Genomic DNA, 12,561 nt, shown 5'->3' with positions numbered 1-12,561 from the left:
AGGACCATGAAATTCGAAGAATAGTTACCTAAATTATACACTTCATTTTCTAGATCTAAACCTGTTCTGTGGGGGAGACCTTGCTTGTCTGGGAAACATGTACTGTTAAGAAAAGACATATCTGTTGAGGATGACGTTAACGTGGACCATGCTCCACACGAACCATTATGTGAAAATGGATAAGGAAAAAGTGGCAGAACTCCCTTCGGTGTCTGGAAAGGGGGGAGTCGACCACACACCCAACAATTAGTGGCATTGCTGGTCTGGTGTGAGTAATGTAACATGCGGATAAAGGAATTATTTCGCATAGCGAGGCGGTAAGAGAGTTCATGGGGAGGTAGGTCACTAAACATGTGCTCTACAGTAGCATTAGAAGACATATTTACATGAAGAACTGGAAGATACAGGTAAAATGCATAACTGGTGCAGGAAATCATAATGCTGAGAAATAATATGAAACTTAGAAAAACGATACATCGGATTGAGTTTTGACTGACTCTCTCACTATGGGGGTCTATTTTATACTTGTCAGAAACAGTCTAACCGTTTCACCTAGGGGAGGACTTAGACAATCAAACTGACTGACTTATTTTACTAGACCGGAGTTTTAACTTATACTCCTGTTGCGGAGTTTTCTCTAACAGGGGGGGTGTAGTAACATTGTCTTTTGCGGGACAGTCCTTAAAAATGGTGCTTTGGCAATCCTTCAAATCCTGGGAAATGTTCTTTAAGACGGGTTTCAGTCCATGAAACTTTTTTATATGAGAAAGGTGCACCCAGCCTTTGCGACCTTCCAACTTCACGGCTGTACGGGTGGTGAGGAGGACCTGTCGGGGCTCCTTCCAGCGAGGCTCCAGCGGACTTGATCTGTCAAAATTCCTCACCAACACCATGGATCCTGGAACGATTTCATGCGGTGCCACCTCGGTATTGTCTGGAAATGCGGCGGCAACCTGTGAACGACATGAGTTGAGGGCAGACATCAAGGAAGCTAGGTAATCTGTCAGCATATTACTTGAAACATCGGTAATACTTCGGGGTCTAGGAGTACCCCACATATTTGGGGGGCGGCCGAATACGACCTCATACGGGGACAGACCTGATCTGGAATGTGCGACCATGCGCATATAAAATAAAGCGACTGGTAGAGCTACCAGCCAGTCCACACCTTTTTCTTTGCATACTTTGGCGATACGGATTTTCAGAGTCTGATTATGTCTCTCTACGAGACCGGCTGCTTCAGGATGGCGTACACAATGAAACTTCCACTGGTACCCTAACAACAGGGAAACGTGCTTCATGAGTTCAGATGAGAATGGCTGACCGTTGTCAGAATATACGACTCTAGGGAGTCTATAACGGGGGAAGAACTCACGAACCAACTGCTTGGCAGTGGTCGCGGCTGTGTAATCTGGGACTGGATATGCTTCTGTCCACCTGGACAAAGCGCATACAACTACAAGGACATACTTGAAACCTCGACATCGCTCCATCTGAATATAATCCATCTGGAGGACTTCAAAAGGGTGGTCAGGGGGCTGGAATCCACCTTGTTCCACCGGGACACTTTTACCTGGATTAAACTGACAACATATCATACAGGTACGGACTTTCTGCTTGGCTGCAGCTCGTAAATGCTTGTTGAACCAAATGTTCTGGATACTGTCTAACATAGCTTTTTCTCCTAAATGTGCTGGACTATGTGCGGTATTAAAAATGACTTGAACCATAGAGTCGGGGAGAAACCATGTGGCTCTACCCTTCGTTAACCATCCTTGATCTGTCTGGACCCCTCCTTGTTCGGACCATTTCTTGATTTCTTCGGGAGTAGCATGTAACTGGATATCTATGACATCTTGTGTAGGGTCCTTAACTGTCATGCATGTAATCGGATCTGGAGTGTGTGTCATGTTAACTGGAATGTCTAGAGTCTGTGCTGTAAGCTTGGCTGTGCGATCTGCTAGATCATTACCTTGGGAAATAATGTCAGTAACTTTCGTATGTGCTTTGCATTTCATGATAGCGATAGATGTCGGTAAGTGTACGGCATCTAACAGAGCTTGAATAAGGAGACCATGCTGAATCTTGGTTCCATGAGAAGTCATGAAACCTCTCTCCTGCCAGAGCACTCCGAAGTCGTGTACGACTCCAAATGCGTAACGTGAATCCGTGTAGACATTAACTTTCAAGTTCTTGGCATGTATGCAGGCTTGTGTCAGAGCAACTAGCTCTGCTGCTTGAGCGGACAGGGTGTCAATACGGTGTGTCTCAATAACTTCAGTGTCAGTAGTCACTGCATACGCGGCGACTAGTTCTCCTGTACTAGTTCTCATGCATGAACCATCCACATAAAGTGTCAGGTCGGGATCTGGTAACGGAGTATCTGTCAGATCTTGTCTTGGCTTTGTCGTAATGTTAACCACTTCCACGCAATCATGTGTGGCTGGATTTGAATTAACTGATGGTAACAGTGTAGCAGGATTAAGGATGTTGCAGCGTCTGATTTCTATGTGTGGCTGGAATAATGTCAATTCATAACCCGTTAAACGTGCAATTGTCAAGTGCTGAGTTTGTGTTCGGTTCAAAAGAACTTCCACAGAGTGTGGAACCTGTACTGTCAGGAAATGTCCTAAGACTATGGAATCACTTTGCCTGATAGCTAGTGCTGTGGCTGCAACTGACTTGAGGCACACAGGCAGAGCCTGGGCTACAGGATCTAGTGTGCTCGAAAAATAAGCACAGGGCTTGTATTGTCCTGCTTGATCTTGTGTGAGAACAGATAATGCTGTACCTTCGCGTTCAGTGACGAAAAGTGTAAAAGGCTTACTGTAGTTCGGTGTCGCTAGAACTGGAGCTTGGCATAGGGCTTTCTTTAACTCATTGAAACTAAGTGTATGTTCAGATGTCCAAGGGAGAACAGTCGATACGGCTGCCTCCTGTGTCGTTAACTGTATCAGTGGTTTGGCTAGAAATGCATACTGAGGAATCCATTGTCTGCAATAAGAAGTAAGGCCAATAAAAGCACGTACCTCCTTCTGGGTCTTGGGCTGAGGAAGACTCGCTATTAACTGGATACGGTCTGGTGTCAACTGCCTACCCCTCTTGGACAGTAAGTGTCCTAAGTATACCACTTGCTGGACACAGAATTGAAGCTTAGAAGGGGACACCTTGTGCCCCATCTCGGCTAGGAAATACAAGACTGTAAGGGATGCTTGCTCGCAAGCACGTTCAGAACGGGCTGTGATCAGGAGATCATCGACATACTGGAGCAGGGCAGTGTCAGTTGGCATGTGAATGTTGTCTAGTTGTCTCTTAAGTGCTTGACTGTAAATGCTAGGACTTTCTGTGAAACCTTGAGGAGCGCGTGTGAACATATAGCTCCTTCCATTTAAACAAAATCCGAAAAGGAACTGGCTGTCTGGATGAATGGGAACACTAAAAAACGCGTTCTTGAGGTCGATTACAGTAAAGAACGTGGCTTCGGAATCAATGGCTGTTAATAGGGAAGAGATGTCTGGGACAACTGGGTACTGAGGAATAATACACTTATTAAGCTCTCGTAGGTCAATCACTAATCGATATACTGGGGGTGCATTTGGATCAGTACGTTTCATGACTGGAATGATCGGAGAATTACATACATTGGAGTCAGTTTCTACAACCACTCCTTGAGCAATAAGCTCGTCAATAATTTTGGATAAGGCTGCTACAGCCTCAGGTGGCAATCTGTACTGTCTGATTCGTGGTAACACTACACCTGGTTTGAGAGTCACACGATAGGGTGTGATTTGCATATAACCAACATCAGTTGGACCTTGCGCCCATAAGTGCTGTGGAACATTAGACAATCTGGGATCAAAATCTCGTAATACATAGTGACCCTTAAAATCACGTAGGAACAATCGTATTCCCTCTGGGGAACAGCATATAACTGCACCTAACTCTTTCAGTGTTTTAATGCCTAATAGGTTTTCTGGACATGACTTAGTAAGTAACAGATCAGTAGTACGGGACAATGGACCTACTTCTAGAGAAACTGGCTTTGAGATCTCATTTACGATAGGCTTTCCTGAAAATCCAAGGGAAACATTTCTTGAGCCTGAGAGCGGAGCCCCTGGAACTTCGGCATGACTAATTGTGGTCCTACTTGCCCCTGTATCAATCAAAAACTTTCTGTCTTTCCCTAATACTTGACTGTGAACATAGGGACCTTCTTGATCTACAGGTATCTCGATGAGAGGCAAGCCTACCTCCCTCTCTAGGCTGTTTCATGAATACTGTTGGTACTCTGGATACTCAGACTGTGCATACTGGTACATCTGCTGTGTGGCATGCTGTGTTGCAGCGATAGGCTGCGGAGCTGTAACTGTCTGTGGTGCATTCTGTAACTGAGGAGTCTGTGAAACTTGTTCTTGTCTAGGCGGACGTGGTCTTTCTTTAGTCTTACCAGTAGCTATGTTGTGTTTCAGAACTGCACACTCGTTTATAAAATGACCTGGCTGTTTACAATAATTGCAATTCCCTTTAACGGGAGCTGCAGGATGACTGGCTTGATTCGGACCCCTCTTCTGACTGTCTTGAGGAACAGATTGTGCAACTAGTACTTTCATTTTCGTGTCTTTCATACGTTTTCTTTCATGTTCTTGCTCTTCTCTGATTCTATTCTGGTGGTATTGGAGCATCTGCAACATCTGGGACGGGGTATTAGCTTGCCAGGTACTTTCGACTTTCAGAACTCGATTTTTAATTGGTGAACTTGAATTCTCGACTAATTTAGTAACAAAAAGGTGAGGGTATGACTCACTACTTGTCTTGAGGCCACTGTTGATGCTAAAACATTTCTCGAATCTAGAATAAAAATCACTAATATCTTCGTCTTGTTTCTGTTTACAGGCTGAGATTGCATCCCAGTCTTCCTTTTTAGTTGTCAATAATCTGGGTAAAACTTGAATCAATAATTCAGGTAATTCTTTACATTTATCTCCAAGACCGGTACCTGGTACTCGTGCCTTATCTTCAGCTTCTAGGACTGCCCAATCGATCTTTTTCTCTCCCACCTCCCAGTCTTTTTCCTTGAGCTTTTCATACACCCCTGCGGGCAACAGAACCTTTAACATTTTAATTATATCTGGATACGTGTATTCTCCCATACGGAGCATGTCTTTTAATTCTCTATGGAACCCTGCTGGATCTTTATCATGACAGGGAATTAATTTCTTCATCTCCAGAAGTTCCATCTTTGTGATCGGAGTGTATACAAACACTCGCTGCATTTCGCCACCCGTTCCTCTAACTGGGTGGACTTCTCGTAACGGATTCTGTCTGTCTATGTAAAATGGTTTACTTTCTGGGGGTGAGACATGAACAAAATGCGGGTTCAGAAACGTTCTATATTTGTGGCGCTGTTCTAGAATGACACTAATTAAATCGGTACCTAGACCTCTCCATCTATACTGGAGTAACTCGTTCAGGATATCATGTAACGGACCTGGATCAGAATGTTGACCCTCATACAGAGTAATGAGGTGCTGAATCATATACATACCCACCAGTCGTTGCTCGGTTGGGGGCATTTTCAGAAACATTTGTGCCACTATTTCGTCTGGAAAAGTGGTAGAATCAGTAATCCATCGGACTGCTGATCGGGCTAGTTCTTGTTCATGCATAGTACTTAACTCACTGTAACCGATTCGTGATTTCAGAATGTGATCGGTAGCTTGAAATACTTGTTCTAGAGAACCTTGGTCTGGTACTGGATGATGGAACGTAGACTTGGGTTCTAGACGTAAATGGCGATCTGGAAATCTAGGTTTTCCTACATACGCTATTCTGGCGGAATTCTCGTCGTCTAACTCTTCAGTATCAGAGTTACTTTCTTTCTCGTTTACTTGTGCTGCTTTACGTTGTTCGTGTAACTTTATTATTTCTTTACGGATTTTCTTGGACATACTCTCCATAGCACCGATAGTCTTGTGCTTACCCTCGGCTATACTATTACTCCACTTCATCAGGGCTTTCATTTCGGCCTGATTTTTGGACGGGTAATCTTGTTCTCTTATTAGACAATTAATCAGAAACTTTAATATCATGAGCTGGGTCTCAGCTTTCCTTTGGGACATGACATCACTAATACTTTCTGGATCTGGACTTGTATGGCGGGCTGGACCGGGGGGACCGTAGCAGGTGCTGCAAAGGGTGCCCCGGTGTCTGGAGGAACGGGAAGTGCCTGATTTACAGGGACTGGTGGAGCGGGAACAGGATTTGCATATTCTGGGACTGTGTCGTCCAAATAGGACAGATGAAAATATCAGCTGCGGTTGGTTTGTGACGTAACTTGATCGGAACTAGTGGTGGCGGAAAATTACTGGATGCCTCCGGGGTCGCTTTTGGCAAGCCCTCGGCAAGAAGAGGATACATACCCTTAATGAGGGCATTCCTCTGTCTGTCTGACTGTTCGGCTTTGACTTGTTCACCTATCTCGATTAGTTCTTTTTCTTGTGCTCGTTCCGAGGATTCCCTACTTAATTCTGACTTTCTGATTTCTTTTTCGGTTCTTTTATGAGCTTCTTTACGCCATAGCTCGATGGCATCTTTCTGTGATTGTCTGGCTTTCTTTTTCCATAATGCCTCTTCTACTCGCATGATGCACTCGGCATCCCATGTACCCGATACGGGCCATCTATACTTTTCTTCTAACTGTTTTGTATACTCTACCCATAAATCTAGATATAGTATGGCACTTATGCCATGCTTCTGATACATAAAATGACCTGGACTGTCCCTAGGCGGGACAGGAACTGCTTCCTCTAACAAACCCTTTCTAGTTTTTAACTGACGTAATTTTGAAAACAGCGGCATGACTGAACTATAATCTGGACACAATACAATACACAATGAACACGATACTTATTCCCCATTCATACCACGACATTAAAATACATGAAAAACATTTAGAAATAACAGTTCGAACAGAATACTACCTGGAATACGGAACACAGAATATATGACTTTATATGAATTTTCTCGAGAACAGAACTGACTGGAACAGAAACTAGATGCACTGCTGAAACAGTACGAAACTTACCGGTCTCATAAAGAGACACGTCAGGACCCGCATCCACCGAAGTGGACACTTCGTTTGTGTGTCTGGGTACCACCAACCCACGGACCAGAGTCAATTAGATTGACCCTGTCTAGATACTACCCCAGTAATGGTACTCACCGGGCAGCAAGAACGGAAAGCCTCGGACTGGACTGGACTGCTTCGACGACGGACAACGAACTTCGGACTTAAGTTACGGGTGGACCTCCGGATACCTCGGACCTTGGACTCTTGGCTTGGGCTCTGGTCGGGACTCGCCGCATTCCTCCACCGCCTCGTCTGGATGCTGGACCGCCTCCTCCGTCTCCTCCGTGGGCCTGAGGGATACTTGAAGCAGAAATATCTGCACGTGCACGGTATGGTTCCGTCACGGCTGCAGAGGGTCAGGGGGCCGGCGTGGCTTCACCGGCGCGTGGGGAAAGGGCAAGTCCCTGTTCGGGCGCCATTATGTGGTAAATAAATAAATAATACCCTATATTTGAATGTATAAATGAATAACAGATAGCTCAATAAATAAGAGTCAAGATTCGAGGTAGTAGGAGTTTCGCAGGTTTATTACAGCATAAAGGACAGGAACAGGACAACCTGCATAGGAATAGGATGGCAGGGCCCAACAGCTGCCGGGGCTGGATCTGGGATGAGCGCGCTAGCATTTAATAACAATACACAAGCATATATAGTAAAACAGTTGCATTACAGTACATATGATAGGCGGAGCAGTGGGTGGAGCAATAGGCGTGACGCGTAGTAGTCGCGAAAGATAAGGGTGAAAGTGGGTGTAACAGGGCGTATACATAGACATGTGATGCAAACGTAACAGAATATGTCATGAATGGGGCGGAAACCATGGAGGGGGCTACCTAAGGAGCCGGGACCTCTAACCTGGTGGTGCGCGCAAACTGGCAATGACGTATCACTAGGAGAAGCTGGGGGCTATGAACTCTGTGCTAGGAGCAGAGACTGAAGTCTGGAGAGTCAGGGCGACATGTACCTAAGCAGTATCTAGTATCTGATGTTTAGAGAACATGTTGATATAAACTAAAAGTCAGGAGGGGAAAGGCTAACTTGATTCTAAGACTGGACCATGCATTATTCTACATGTAGTGCGTGATGAAGAATATGAAATGACCATTAAATACAGTATTTCTCTTACATGGAGCCGGAAAGGCTAGACAATGACGGAAACTATTGATGCAGTTCAGTAGCTTAGGAATGCAGAGAAGGAGGACTGAACTGATAACTGAAACTTATAACATACTCTTGGCAGACTCAGAGGCAGAGCCAGGCTGAACCGGGCACTGCGAGGCAGGAAGTAAGTGAAGGGTCGAGGATACAGGTGGGGGCTGTATCGCTCCTCAGCGAGGTTTCAGGAGACAGGAGCTGAATCTGGTGTCCAGGCCCTTTTGAGGCCTAGAAACGGGGACTTTACAATGAAATAACGTGCACACTGAGAAACGTGGCAACGTAGCTTTACATAGGCCTGATATTCGTAGTATTCACGAGGACTGGAAACTGACATACTAGAGGTGGACACAACTATAATTGCGTCTTGAATCGAACATAGGGAATACATATGCATATTAATCATGCACACATAACATATGATGGATGACACGTAGGGACACAGAACATGGCAGAATTTACTTTTCCACAGAACCCCTCTGAGGAGATTCTCCTTCGAGCACCACCACTTCAGAGACTGAAGAGCATGCAGAGACAGTCATATCTTGTCGTCCCAAGATCCTCTCCTCTGGTCCCATTGATCCTCCAAGCACTCCTGCAGCGGTCTCATGTGCAGCCGCGCATGTGGCGTCAGGAAGATACACGAGGCCATCGATCCCAGCAGAGAAGACACCGTCCTCACTGTCGCGGATGGAGTAGACATGAGAGCCTGAGCCTTCCGAAGGAGTGATAAACGTCGCTCTTCCGAAGGAGACACGCTTGCTGACAGCGTATTGATGGAGGCTCCCAAGTACTGGATGCGCTGGACCGGAATCGGGACCGACTTGGACATGTTGATGTGCAACCCCAGCTTGTTCAAGAGAACGCACGTCTTCTGGAAGTGTGCTTGAGCTTCCGAGAAGGAGGAGGCCTTGATCAACCAATCGTCCAGGTACGGGTAGACAAACACCTTGTTCTTCCGCAGGTGTGCCGCTACCACTGCCATACATTTCGAGAATGTCCTGGGTGCAGACTTCAGCCCGAAGGGCAGCACCGTGTACTGATAGTGATTGGTGCCGACTTGAAAGCGCAGAAACTTCCTGTGTTTGCATGCAATTGGCACGTGGAAGTATGCGTCCTGTAGATCTATGGCACACATCCAATCTCCTCGTTGCAACTGAGGGTAGATCTGATGCAACGACAGCATGCGAAACTTTTCTCTGCGAATCCACTTGTTTGCCTGTCGCAAATCCAGAATGGGCCTGAACTCGTTTTTGTCCTTCTTGCGGACAAGAAAGAACCGAGAGTAAAGACCTCTTCCTCTTTGAGACAGAGGTACGTCTTCTATCGCCCTTTTCCTTAGCAGGATGTCTGCCTCCGCCTGAAGCTCGCGCAGTTGATACTGCGAGCTGACGGGAGGAATCGATGGGGGAGGGCTGGTGAAACGCAGACTGTATCCATTGCAAACAATATTCAGCACCCACTTGTCCTGAGTAATTTTTCTCCACTCTGCCAGAAAAAATTGAACGCTTCCCCCCACCGGAGCGGGTAACGGACGAGGGGGAAGTAACTGCTCAGGGTCGAGACCCGGCCGGGCCCTTGGAAGCGGTAGAGGACTGCTGTCTACCTCTACCCCCCTGGCGTTTCTGGAAGGGCCTCCTGTACTGCTGCTGCTGTTGCTGCTGCTGATGTTGTCCGGCAGACTGCCCCCTTCCACGACCCTGCGACCCGAACCGCCGTTGGAACTGGCGGTAGGGTTTCTTCTCTTTGGGCTTCTCCAAGCCCACCGCCGTCAGGGTCTCTGCCTCGGCCTTCATCCTGGCCATCTCGTCATCCGCGTGTTTTCCGAAGAGTGTATCTCCGGAAAACGGGAGATTCGCCACACGCTGTTGTGCTTCTGGCTTAAGAGACGTCAACCGGAGCCAAGCATGGCGCCTCTGGTTAATCCAGTGGCAGTATCTGTGCGCAGACAGCAAGGAAATATCCGCTGCGGCGCTAATGGCCTGGTTAGAGACCAGCATCCCCTCCTGGACGATCTCCATGAAGTCCTCTTTGCGGTCTCGAGGAACGAGGTCCGCAAACTGCTCCATTGAGTCCCACAGTGCACGGTCGTATCGTCCCAACAACGCCGAGTCACTGGCAGCCTTCATTGACGAGGAGGATGTACCACACGCTTTTCGCCCAGCAGAGTCGATCCAGCGGCTCTCCTTGTCCGGAGGCACCGTGGATGCAGGGGAGGTGGCATGAAGCTTCCGGGCCGCCGTCACAATGACCGAATCCGGCGCCGGGTCCTTTCTCAAGAAGGCTGGGTCCGAGTCCGGAGCTCTGTATTTCTTGAGGAGCCTGGAAGGCGCAGACTTCACTACCGCCGGCGTCAGGAAAAGCTGTTCAGCCGGCTCGAGGAGCCCCGGCACCAAAGGCAGTAGGGGGCGAGACATGTGTTTCTTGTGTAACGTCTCAAAGATGACAGAAGTCGAAGGTGTAGGCGCTTCAACTTTGATCCCCAACTTCGCCGCTCCGCGCAGGAGAACCTCTTGGAATGTGCCGATATCGTCTATCGGGGACACCCTAGTCTCCGGCGAATCAGACAGCGTGGGCGAGTAAGAACGGGTCCCAGATGAGCGAGACCTGGACCGACGCCTCCTATGGCGATGCCTGGATCTCGATGAAGATCCGCGTCCACTCCTAGACTTGTCCCGTCTCCCCGAGCGAGACCTCGATCTCTTGGGCCTGGGACGGTCCGCCGGCCTCCCCGGTTCCGGAGTCCTAGGCTTCGGCTTCGATTTAGGAGTCTTCTTCGGCGGCGTCGGAAACTTGGGCATCGATACCGCCCGCGGTGGAACCGGGGGTGGGGGAGTCACTGGAAGCGGGGCCTGCGGAGCAGGCAATGGAGGGGGGGTCGGAGCCTTCGGAGGCGGACCCCTTGGCAAAGGAGGCAGAGAAGGAGGCGCTGAAGGCTTCTTCGGGGTATATACCTCGGAATACGCCGTTCCCGGCGAGCCATCATCCTGTCCGGATTGTGGGGAGCCCCCCACAGTCCTGGGCCTGTCTTTTCGACCTCCAGACGCCGAAGATCGGTGCCCAGACGGCGAGCCTGGGTCCCTAGACGTCGAGCGGCCCTTCGGCGTCGACCGTTTCTCACTCCTCGACGTCGAACGGTGTTGACGTCTCGACGTCGACCCCGACCAGATGGACGAGCCACGGAATCTCGACGACGGGCGATGGTGCCTCGACGGCGACCTCGACCTCTTCGTACGTCTCGACGTCGACCTCTTGGATCGTCTCGACGTCGACCTCTTGGAACGTCTAGACGTTGAATGTCTCGACGTCGACGTCTTCGGCGCCGGAGACTTCTCCCGTCTCGACGGCGGTCTCGACGACGAGGATCCCCTCGACGACGATGTCCTTGACGGCGAACGGCGGTGTCGCCTCGACGGCGAGCGCCGACGCCGGGTCCTCCGATGTCGACCACTCGACGCCGACGACGAGGAGATCGACACCGGCTTCGACGGCGGCCGGAACACGTCCCTCGACGGGCGACGTTTTCTCAACCCAGAGCCCTGGGGAGACCGGGACCTGGCCGTGGACCTCCCTCTCGACGTCGTGGTCATCGCAACTGACCCAGACGGAGATCTTGGGCGCGGGCTGGACTTCCTGCCCCTGGGGAGCCCCCCAGAGGCCTCAGCATGGGCAGAAGGAGCCCCTCCTGACCCACCTCGTGCCTTTAATCTTCTTTCTTCAAGTCCCTGAAGTCTGATTTTTCTCCTGTCCTTCAGGGTCCTTCCAGAGAAGCCTCTACAGATCACACAGTCCTCAGGGATGTGGGAAGAGGGAAGGCAGAGGATACAGACCTCATGGGGGTCTGACTTGGCCTTCTTCCTGGAGCACTCTGGGCATTTGTCAAATAATGCTGGCATTATGGACAATAAAGAAGTGCAGGAACCCAAGAAGAAAGTCACTAAAGTACTTTAAAAGCACCAAAAATCGAATTTAGTGTAAAAACACCAACAAAACCCTTGAAAAGGGAGAGCTCAATGCTCCAGGGTCCTGCTTGCAGGAGCCGGAAAAAAGAACTGAAACTAAGTTGGACCTGCTATGCATTCTGGGATACTGGGAGAAGGTTCTGGAAGGTTCCTTAAAGGCACAGTATCCTATTTAAGCCACATAATGGCAGCCTATGGGGCTTGTCTGTCCAGGTTCTTCTCTCTATCATTCCTGAGGGATTTTGCTGTTAAGCAAGGGAAATCTGTACAGGCTTTGCTGTTTTGTGGATTTTGTGGTGGAATTTCTAGTTGAAG

The sequence above is a fragment of the Lissotriton helveticus genome, chromosome 6 (assembly GCF_964261635.1).
Source record: "Lissotriton helveticus chromosome 6, aLisHel1.1, whole genome shotgun sequence".
In the NCBI taxonomy this organism is placed as follows: Eukaryota; Metazoa; Chordata; class Amphibia; order Caudata; family Salamandridae; genus Lissotriton; species Lissotriton helveticus.
Note: the sequence above shows the minus strand (reverse complement) of the source record.